Genomic DNA, 10,107 nt, shown 5'->3' with positions numbered 1-10,107 from the left:
CTATTAGAGTGTATACATATTTCTTTGGGACACCCCGTAAAATATAAAACTCAGGTAGTGCACTGAGATTATATATATACATACACATACATGTATATTGCATATATATATATATACATGCAATATACATGTATGTGTATGTATATATATATATATATATATATATATATATATATATATATGATCTACGAAATAGATCCAGAAATATTTACATTCGTGTGAAGCAAAGTAAAGGATTACCATTGTAAATTATATAAATTTTATTTTCTGAGTCTTTTCATTTTAAAATTGTTTATAACAAGGAATAAAATGCAATAACCATCCCTGAAAATCAGTGGATAATATATTCCCCTCTCTGAGAGCTTAAAATTTCAAACGTTCAGATAATTCAGAGAGTGCAGGGAGCAGAGGCCTCCAGCTGCTGCTCTGAGTTCAGTGGGAGCCCCTGGAGGCTGAGGGGAGGCGTGAAGTGAGGGAGCAGGAACCTTAGGGCTGTGGTGTGGAGCTTAGACTGAGGGCCCCCATGGAATCGGGGCTCAGAGAGGGGGTCCTGTGTTAATCAGAGTGAGATGCTGGAGGCACGGACAGGCTGTTGCAGGAAGTGTGGACAAGGGGAAGCTGGTGAGTACAGTGGACAGCAGAGCCCAGGACATCCAGGAGGCCAGGGCCAAGGGACGTACAGGTAAGGTTCATGCTTTAGGGTGGTTTTCCATGTTGGAGTCAAAGGTGAGGAGTCTCCCAAGCAGATATTTCAGAGGAGGCTCTGGGGTCACGAGTGATGGTGGGTACACCGGGTGTCGGCTCTGGGGAGGCAGAGGTCTCATGTGGATTCTCCATCTCCCTCCAGGCATCATTTTTACCCACTCCTTCTGGTTTCTCCCTGTCTGCACAACAGCCCACAATGCTGAGGTCACTGGCCTTCCATCTGAATCTCCTCCCTGTCTGCCTCACCTTGGTCCAGCTGCTCACGCCCTGCTCAGGTAGGGAGCATCTGCATTTATGTACCTGGAGCAGTTCCCTTTAATGCCCAGTCAGAACCTTGGACTCCTCCCCACACCTGGGAGGCCCATCCAGACTGTACACCTGTCAGGACTGAGTGCCTGCCTAGGTGTTTCTTACCTCACCCTCCCAGCCTGGGACAACCCCTTACCCCCTGGCCTCCAGCTTCCTCTGATGCAGCACCCCTTTCTGCTCACCAGCTCAGTTTGCTGTGATTGGACCCCCTGAGCCCATCCTGGCCCTGGTGGGTGAAGTCGCTGAGCTGCCCTGTCACCTGTCCCCAATGATGAGCGCTGAGACCATGGACCTGTAGTGGGTGCCATCCGGCCTCAGGCAGGCGGTGTGTGCATATGCAGATGGCAAGGAAGGAACAGAGATAGCAGAGTATCGAAGGAGAACGTCGATTTTAAGAGAGGACATCGCTGAGGGGAAGGCTGCTCTGCAGATTCACAACGTCAGAGCCTCTGACAGTGGAACCTACCAGTGTTATTTCCAAGATGCCAATTTCTTTGCAAAAGCCCAGGTGGAGCTGCAGGTTGCAGGTGAGCCTGAGGGTGTTCTGAGCTCCTTCTGTGGGCCCTGGGGACACAGGCCACGCCCACCTCAGGCACTTCTGCCTTCACACCAGCAGCTGCCTCCCTCCTCCACCTCTGCTTCTCTGGGCCCTTGACAGACACAGGTTCTCCTGTAGGAAGGGCTCCTCCTGAACCACGTGAAGACGCCCCTCCTGCAGCCTCCAGGGGCTGATAGGGGACTGGGGGAGGGTCTGTGGAAGGAGGGCTTTGCTCTGGATCAGATGCTGTCAGGAGGGTATGGGGTGTAACTGGTCACTCACAGCCAGGACAGGGGATGATTGCTGGTTGCTGTGGTCTGGACACTGTTCATGTTTTATTCTGTGTTCAGACCTGATGACTGAGTGGTCTTGTTTTTTTCCTGACCCATCACAGGGACAAAGCATCCTTGTCTGATGCTGCTGTTCCATGACATTGTTCATGTCCAACATTATTTCTCTTTCTCAGGATACAACCCTGCCTTGCCCAGGAAGGAAGGAAGGTGGGGGTGGGAGGTCCTGGCTTTCTCCCTGCAGGGCCTCCTCAGCCAGCTTCAGTCCCTTCCTGAGACCACAGCCCCTCTTAAGAAATCCCTCCCTACAGGTCTGGGTTCTTGCAAGTCTTCAAAAGGCTTTTTCCTACCTCCCTTGGGTTGAGAGTTTAGGGACTGGTGATAACAGCTCACTGTTCCTGGCCCTGGGTCAGTTCTCTTCCATGTACTTGTTCTCCTTCCACAACCACAAAATAAACTTCCCCTGAGTCCAAGGACCTGAAAAAAGGCTGTAAACTCTAGATTAATGATATCAGGAGTTCACTACGGTGACTTTCATACAAGGAAGAGCTTGGGTAGCAGCAATAGAACGTGCATACATACTCCCCACCACCTGGCACAGCCTCAAGCTCACACAGGACAGGCAGGATAGATAGGGGACGGGGGCATGACCCGCCCAGATAAAGGGAATGACTTACATGCTTAGGGCGGGTGAGGGCCAGTTCCAGGAACCAGCACCGGGCAGGGGGAGGGGTCCAAGTGTCTCTGAGGGCATGTGTGGGAAGCAGTCTCTGTTCTGCCCCAGGTACAGCTGGATCCAGCTCGAGGGTCCATGAGGGTCAGGCAGTGTTCACCTCATGGAACAGTCTCCCCACACAGCACACGTGGTAAACAGCTCCTCAGTGAACCCTGCCTGCGTGATCTAGTGGAATGGGCCCCATTCCTGATGGGACCGTCACCAACACAGAGGCCTCCCCATGACTCAGGCTCACTCTTCCTTCCCCAGCCCTGGGCTCTGATCTTCACGTTGAAGTGAAGGGCTATGAGGATGGAGGGATCCATGTGGAGTGCACATCTGCAGGCTGGTATCCGAAGCCCCACATAGAGTGGAGAGGTGACAGGGGAGAGAGCTTGCCTGCCATGACAGCACCTGTGGCTACAGATGGAGAGGGTCTGTATGCAGCCACATCGTCTGTGATCCTGAAAGGCAGCTCTGAGAAGGGGGTCTCCTGTGTCGTCAGAAACCCCCTGCTCAACCAGGAGAAGACAGCCAGGGTCTCCATTGCAGGTGAGTGCCCGGCCCCACTCTGTGCTCAGCTGTGGCCGCTGGGAGAAGGAGGCCTGACTGTCTGCTGCTGACCTGGGTCTTTGCAGTGAACATAAGGCTCAGAGCAGGGATCTGGGTGCCCTTTGCCCCATGAAGCTGTTTATGTCACCTTTTCTGAGCATCCCAGCTGCCACCCAATGGGACAGGCAATGGGATGGGGAAATGGTAAACGTCAGCAAACACATGACAAAGTGGGAAAATATGTGCAGACATGTCCTGGAGAAAGGGCTAATCTCCTCAAATATAGAACAGCTCAGTAGAAACATGAATGGTTCCCAGAAGGAAATACCTCAGGAAAGGGTATCCTGTCTCCCCAAACAGGGAGATGTTTTCACCTGTGAGATTGGCAGCAAACAAAACCATGTCGTTGGTAACACTGATGGCAGGATTGTGGGGAGACAGTCAGTCTTTGATGTTTGTTGCTATTATTTGGTATATTTTTGTATAAATTGACACAGCTTATATCCGGGTGCAGTAGAACAATGTTAATCCAAACTATTTATTTATTGACCCAAACTCCCTGTTCTAGGAATTTATCTGACCGATCAGCTCGGGGTTGTGTGAAATGACTGATGGACAAAGTTATTTCTTTAAAAATATACATTTTTATTGATTTGAGAGAGGAAGGGAGAGGGGGAGAAAGAGAGGAACATCTATGATGTGAGGGAGTCATAGGCAGGCACCTGCATGCCCCACACTGGGGAACAAACTCACAGCTCAGGCATGTGCCTTTGGCCTGAATCAAACCTGGGACCCTTCAGTCCACAGGCAATGCTCTATCCACTGAGCCAAACCAGCGAGCACACAAAGTTATTTCTCAGTGCATCAGTTATAATAACAAAACGTCAGAGACAGTGCAAATGCCACTCATGGGGACTCCTGTGCAGAGGAGGAAATTCTGTACTGTTCTCCACAGTGGCTGCACCAGTCTGCATTCCCACCAGCAGTGCACGAGAGTTCCTTTTTCTCCACATCCTTGCCAGCAGTTGTCATTTGTTGACTTGTTGATAATAGCCATTCTGACAGGTGTGAGATGGTACTGCATTGTTGGTGTGATTTGCATCTCTCTGATGATTAGTGACTTTGAGCAGGTTTTCATATGTCTCTTGGCCTTCCTTCTGTCTTCTTTTGAAAAGTGTCTATTTAGATCAGTTGCCCATTTTTTTTATTGGGTTGTTTATCTTCTTTTTGTTAAGCTGCATGAGTTCCCTGTAAATGTTGGAGATTAAACCCCTATTGTTGATATCATTGGTAGATATGTTCTCCCATGCAGTGGGCTTTCTTGTTGTTTTGTTGATGGTTTTCTTTGCTGTGCAAAAGCTTTGTATTTTGATGTAGTTCCATTTGTTTATTTTATTTTATTTTATTTTAAATATATTTTATTGATTTTTTACAGAGAGGAAGGGAGAGCGACAGAGAGTTAGAAACATCGATGGGAGAGAAACATTGATCAGCTGCCTCCTGCACACACCCCTCCCTGGGGATGTGCCTGCAACCAATGTACATGCCCTTGACCGGAATCGAACCTGGGACCCTTGAGTCCGCAGGCCAATGCTCTATCCACTGAGCCAAACTGATTTGGGCCATTTGTTTATTTTTTATTTAGATTCCATTGCCCTAGGAGCAGTATCAGTGAATCAAATGTTTTTTTCTGCATCAATTGATATGATTATGTGATTTTTGTCTCTCAGTTTGTTTATGTGCTGTATCACATTTATTGATTTGTGGAAATTGTACCATACTTGAATCCCCGAAATAAATCAAACTTGGTCATGGTGTATGATCTTTCTAACGTAATGCTGGATCCGATTTGCTAGAATTTTGTTGAGGATTTTAGCATCTATGTTCATTTTGGCCTGTAGTTCTCTCTCTCTCTCTCTCTCTCTCTCTCTCTCTCTCTCTCTCTCTCTCTCTCTCTCTTTCTCTCTCTCTCTCTCCCCCCCTCGGTGTCTTTATCTGGTTTTGGAATTAGGGTAATGCTGGCTTCATAGGAAGAGTTTGGAAGTGTATATTCCTCTCAAAATTTTTGGATAGTATGAGGAGGATAGATTTTAGTTCTTCTTTGAATGCTTGGTAGAACTCCCCTGTAAAGCCATCTGGACCAGGGCTTTTGTTTGCTGGAAGATTTCTGATCAGTGTTTCAATTTCTTCGGTGGTTACCGGGCTATTCAGGTTATTTTATTCTTCCTGATTGAGTTTTGGGAGCTTGAATTTTTCTAAAAATATGTCCATTTCATCTGGGTTATCCATTTTGTTGGAGAGTTGTTCATTATATTTTTTAATAATCTTTGTATTTCTGTGGGATCAGTTGTAACTTCACCTCTTTTGTTTCTGATTTTGTTTATTTGTGTCCTCTCTCTTTGCTTCTTGGTGAACCTGGCTAGAGGTTCATTAATCTTGTTTCTCCTTTCAAAGAACCAACTGTTGGTTTTGTTGATCTTTTGTATTGTGGGGTTTATTTGTGTGTCTCTACGTCTTTTATCTCTGCTCTCATCTTTATTACTTCCTTCCTTTGACTTATGCTGGTCTTTTCTTGTTGCTCTCTTTCTAAATCTTTGAGTTGTAGGGTTAAATAATTTATTACAATTTTTTCTTGTTTTCTGAGGTAGGCCTGCAGAGTTATGAAATTTCCTCTCAAGACTGCTTTGGTGTGTTCCATAGATTTTGGATTGTTTTGTGTTCATTGTTGTTTGTTGCGATGATGCTTCTTTATTTCTTCTTTGATCTCTTTGGTAACCCAATCATTGTTTAATAGCATGCTATTTAGCCTGCACGTATTTGTTTTTTTCATTGTTTTTATTGTAATTGATTTCTAATTTTATAACAATATGATCTGAGAAGATATTTGATATGATTTCTATCTTCTTGAAGTTGAAGAGACTTTCCTGTGCCCCAATATGTGGTCTATCTTTGAAAATGTCAGGTGTGCACTTGAGAAGAATGTGTATTTTGTGGCTTTGGGGTGAAATGATCTGAAGATGTCAGTTACTTCCATCTGATCTAGTGAGTCGTTTAAGATCGATGCTTCTTTGCTGATTTTTTGTTTAGAGGATTTATCCAGTGGTGTTAGTGGGGTATTAAAGTTCCCTACTTTGACTGAATTGCTGTCAATCTCCCCCTTGGTATCTTCCAGAAATATTTTAATGTATTTGAATGCTCCTGTATTGGGTGCCTATATGTTTACCAGAGTTATATCTTCTTGTTGTATTGCTCCCTTTAGTATTGTAAAGTGGCCTTCCTTATCTCTTGTTAGGGCCTTCACTTTGAGATCTAATTTGTCAGATCTAAGTATTGCTACCCCACTTTTTTTTTTTCTCATCTGAAAAACCTTTTGACTCATCTGAAAAACCTTTTTCCATCCCTTCACCATCAGTCTGTGTAAGTCCCTTGTTCTGAGGTGGGTCTCCTGTAGACTGCAGATATGTGGGTCATGTTTTCTTATCCATTCAGCTATCCTATGTCTTTTGATTGGGGCATTTAATCCATATACATTTAAAGTTATTATTGACAGGTACTTGTTTGTCACCATTTTATTCTTCATGCCCGTGTTCCTTCTTCCCTTCCAATTTCTTCTTTTTACAGAAGACCCTTTAGCATTTCTTGCATTGCTGATTTGGTGGTAATAAACTCCCTGAGTTCTTTTTTGTCTGTGAAGCTCCTGATTTCCCCCTCAACTTTGATTGATAGCCTTGCTAGGTATAGAATTCTTGGATTCCTACCCTTCCTTTGCATGACTTTGTATATTTCCTTCCATTCCTTTCTGTCCTGATGTGTTTCTGTTGAGAAATCAGTTGATAGTCTGATGGGAGATCCCTTGTAGGTATTTTTCTGTGTCTCTCTGGCATCCTTTACGATTCTTACTTTGTCGGTATTTGCCAATTTAATTATAATGTGCCTTGGCATCGGTCTTTTGGGGTTCATTTTGTTTGGGACTCTGTGAGCTTCTTAGACTTCTGTGAGTTTTTTCTTTCCAATATCAGGGAAGTTTTCTGTCATTATTTCTTCAAACAGGTTTTCCGCCCTTTTATGCGGATGTTGTTTCATTTCGTGTTGTCCCAAAGTTCCCTTAGGCTCTCCTCCTATTTTTTAATTTTTTTTTTCTTCTAGTTGATGCTCTGCTTGGGGATTTTTTCCTATCTTGTCTTTAGGTCACTGATGCTGTCCTCCACTTCTTCTAGTCTTCTGTTGATGCTTTCTATCATGTTTTTATTCCAGCTATGTTCTTCATTTCTTCTTGGTTCTTCTTCATTTCCTCTTGATTCTTACACATATTGTTGAATTTGTCTTCCATCCTTTTCAGCGTCCTTATGACCATTGCTCTGAAGTCTTTCTCTGACAAATTGCTTGCCTCATTGCATTAACTTCCTTTTCTGGTGATTCCGTCATTTCTTTTGTATGGGGGCTGTTTGTCTCCCCATGTTTGTTCCTCTCAGCGTGTCTCGTTATATAGTTCTCTCTTTCCTGCATTGACTTAAAGACACAAAATACAACACAACAAGACACAACACACAGGGCACCAAACACAAATGGATTCACGATACCAATAACCCCAGATAAAGGGGACCACCAGAGAAAGGAGAATTAGGGGAGAGAAAAGAGTGCAAAAGGTAAAAATGTAAGAAAGAAAAGAAAGACAAAAGAAGGGGGGGAAATATATGTATGTGGGGAGAAACTCCAAAAACAGAACAGAACAACTAATTCAAAAAATGCAAACAGCAAACACCCAAACAACAAACACTGAGATGAATCTAAAGAGGCAGAGCTTATTTCTCTCTCTAGGCACAGGGGTCCTCAAACGTTTTAAACACGGGGCCAGTTCACTGTCCCTTAGACCGTTGGAGGGCCGGACTATAGTTTAAAAAAAACAATGAACAAATTCCTATGCACACTGCACATATCTTATTTTGAAGTAAAAAACAAAACGGCAAAACCACCCGCATGTGGCCCGCGGACCGTAGTTTGAGGACACCTGCCTAGGGGATCTCTGACCTTTCTGTCCACAGAGTGCCTCACCAGCTGTGTTTAATTCTCCACTTCTGGTTGGGTGTTATTTGATGCAGCTGTTTCTTCCTTCTCCTGTGTGAGAAAGTTCAAGACCCATCTGTGTATTTGGCTGCCACCTTGTCTTCCCCTGGACAAACTTTTTAGGTGCCCGTGGCCTGGGAGGCTGGAGTCTCTATGTTCGTGGGTTCACAGCTGAGGAAGCTGGTCCCTGGGCGTTGTGGTTGTAGGGTCCTGGGAGGATCTGAGGTCTCCCTGGTTGAAGGTAAGGCTGGACTTCCGATCACAGCCGTCCTCCCCTTCAAGATAGTGTTGTCTCTGCAGCAGAGCTGGACGCACCAGGAGAGATTCCAGCAGCAGTAGAGGCTGCCTGGCCAGGGGAGCCTGGTCCTCCAGTCCTCGACAGCCCTGTGGAATATAGCTGTCCCTCACACATACAGACACCCCATGCACATCCAGGCACTCTCCTTTCACTCTCTCACTCACATACTATCTTGCAGCCTGCCATCTCATTGGCTGCCATCTTGGATCTCAAAGATAGTTATGTTTTTAAAATGAATAAACTCTTGCATGGCACTGCTGTTGTGTTAGGGACTTAAGAAGCATTAATTTAATGTTCTTGCCGATTAGGACACTGGGAATAGAAAGGCTAAGTCATTAATTCAAGGTCATAGAGCTGCTCAGCAGAAGACCCAGAATGTGAACCCAGCCCTCCAGCCCCAAAAGTCACCTTCTGACTGATGAGACGTGATAAAAGGGGGAGGAGGGTGTGAGTGGAGAAGAGACTCCAATGACTTTGTATGTACATTATATTCGAACTATTCCCATATGAGAGCCAGACATTAGAACACTAGTCTACATGACAGGTAGAGTTTGGGGCACTTTGGGAAGAGAAATGTCACTTCCCAAGAGACCCCAGTGACCCCTTCAGGCCAGTGGCTGAGGCTTTCCCTCTGCAGATCGCGTCTTCTCCAGCACGAAGCCCTGGCAGGTGGCCGTGGGGGTGACCATTCCGGTTCTGCTGGAGCTCCTAGTGGGGGCGGCGTTCTCATGGTGGCGACAGCAGAAGAGAATCCAGGCCTTGAGGCAGTGGGAGCGAAGCGCCAAAGGTGAGGCCTGGTTGCAGGTGGGTGGGACCTCCCCGCCCCCGGCAGCCCACCCACCATGCAGGTCTCCCTTTCTGTCCCCATGACAGCACCTTCTTTTTCTGCTTATTTTCAGAGACACTACAGAAAGAGCTCAGTAAGTCCCGATCGCCCTGCCAGGAGGGTTCTGGGGTCCCTGTTTACCCGCCTCACTGACCCCTCCCGTTTCCCCTGCAGAGAGAAGGAAGAAGAAGTACCTGGCTGGTGAGTACCTGGACCCACATCTGAGACTCTCTGCTGGGATCTGTCCAGCCCCTTCCTCACCCCTGACTGCCCAGGAGAAGGAATGAGGACGCTGATGGGGGAGGTCGGGCAGGGTTTCCTCCCTGGAGAAAGGGGTCAGGCTCTCTCCACCAGGTTGCTCACACTCAGATGTCCAGGGGACCCCAGAAAGGAAAGGGGGAGACGGACTCAGGATGGGAGGTCCTCCCTCCCTGGCTGCTCTACAGGATCTATAGGCTGCTGAGAGGAAACCGGAAGGAGAGAGAACAATTTCTTCAGGTGGAGTAGCTGGTGTCAATTGTCCCAGATTTATCATAACTGCGCAAAAGCAGTGTCTGAAATTCTCCCATGAAGTTGCCAAATTCTTTTTGGAAATAGGCAGGAAAACATGCAGATTGAAGTGGATGGGTTCTAGCACACACATGCATACATGTATGCACACGGCAAGCCTAGTGAAGTACAGGAAGAAGACAGTCACCTCGGATGCCAGGGGCATGGGAACCATGACCCCATTGGGTACCTGGCCCACGGCAGCACTGCACGCTGTGTATAGTAGGATTCTCCTTCTCCCTTAGAGGAAGGCTTCTCATT

The 10,107-nt window shown here is 46.3% G+C and overlaps 1 pseudogene; it reads left to right on the top strand.

The window, feature by feature from the left end:
* Positions 1 to 895: 895 nt before the first annotated feature.
* Positions 896 to 10,107, top strand: part of LOC129147934 (butyrophilin subfamily 3 member A2-like) — a 101,306-nt pseudogene continuing 92,094 nt past the window's right edge.

The sequence above is a fragment of the Eptesicus fuscus genome, chromosome 22 (assembly GCF_027574615.1).
Source record: "Eptesicus fuscus isolate TK198812 chromosome 22, DD_ASM_mEF_20220401, whole genome shotgun sequence".
Lineage (NCBI taxonomy): Eukaryota > Metazoa > Chordata > Mammalia > Chiroptera > Vespertilionidae > Eptesicus > Eptesicus fuscus.
Note: the sequence above shows the minus strand (reverse complement) of the source record. Positions and strands in the feature narration are given on the sequence as shown.